General features: G+C 37.7%; 1 protein-coding gene across 1 annotated transcript in view; it reads left to right on the top strand.

The window, feature by feature from the left end:
- PTAR1 (protein prenyltransferase alpha subunit repeat containing 1) overlaps positions 1 to 576 on the top strand; it is a 29,199-nt gene that overhangs the window by 21,089 nt on the left and 7,534 nt on the right. The gene's annotated exons all lie outside the window — the stretch shown is intronic.

Raw genomic sequence — 576 nt, 5'->3', positions numbered from 1 at the left:
AGTGCTTGTAACTAATTTCTTCAGCTCCAGCAGTATTTTTTGACAGCATTTACACTGGGGGCTGATTAAACTGTTTCAGGCACGGCAGGGACATTTTATGCAATGTTGAATATTGTGCATCTGTAACATTAAGACCTGCAGCAAATTGAATTAGTTAATGTGACGTGATCTAAAATTATGTAGGCAGTTTTGTAATACTGTGTTTTCTAAGTTGTTATGTGAATTCTTTGTGAATATTAGGCTGACACAGTGACGCATCATTCAGTTTTAACAGCAGCTGCTACATTTTGCCACATAGGGTGGTAAGGGAGGAATTTACAGGACACTATTGAGTCAATATAGCCACTATTTTTGTGTCCATTGCAGAGACAGGGCAGAATTTGGACCCATCTGCCTAGCAAGTTTATATGAAAAGGTAGTTTTCAGAAAACTTAGAAGAATTGTAGGATTGAGATAGATTGGAGGTTAGAAGTTAGGTTTAGAAGTCTATATTAACAGGAAACAGGAAGGTAAGAACCCTTAAAAACAGGCAGAGAAATATTCTTGGCACTCTGGGTTCCTACAAAAAGGGAAAGA

Source organism: Corvus brachyrhynchos, unplaced genomic scaffold (genome assembly GCF_000691975.1).
Source record: "Corvus brachyrhynchos isolate BGI_N302 unplaced genomic scaffold, ASM69197v1 scaffold716, whole genome shotgun sequence".
NCBI classification, from domain to species: Eukaryota; Metazoa; Chordata; class Aves; order Passeriformes; family Corvidae; genus Corvus; species Corvus brachyrhynchos.
This window is presented reverse-complemented; position numbering and strand designations above follow the sequence as displayed.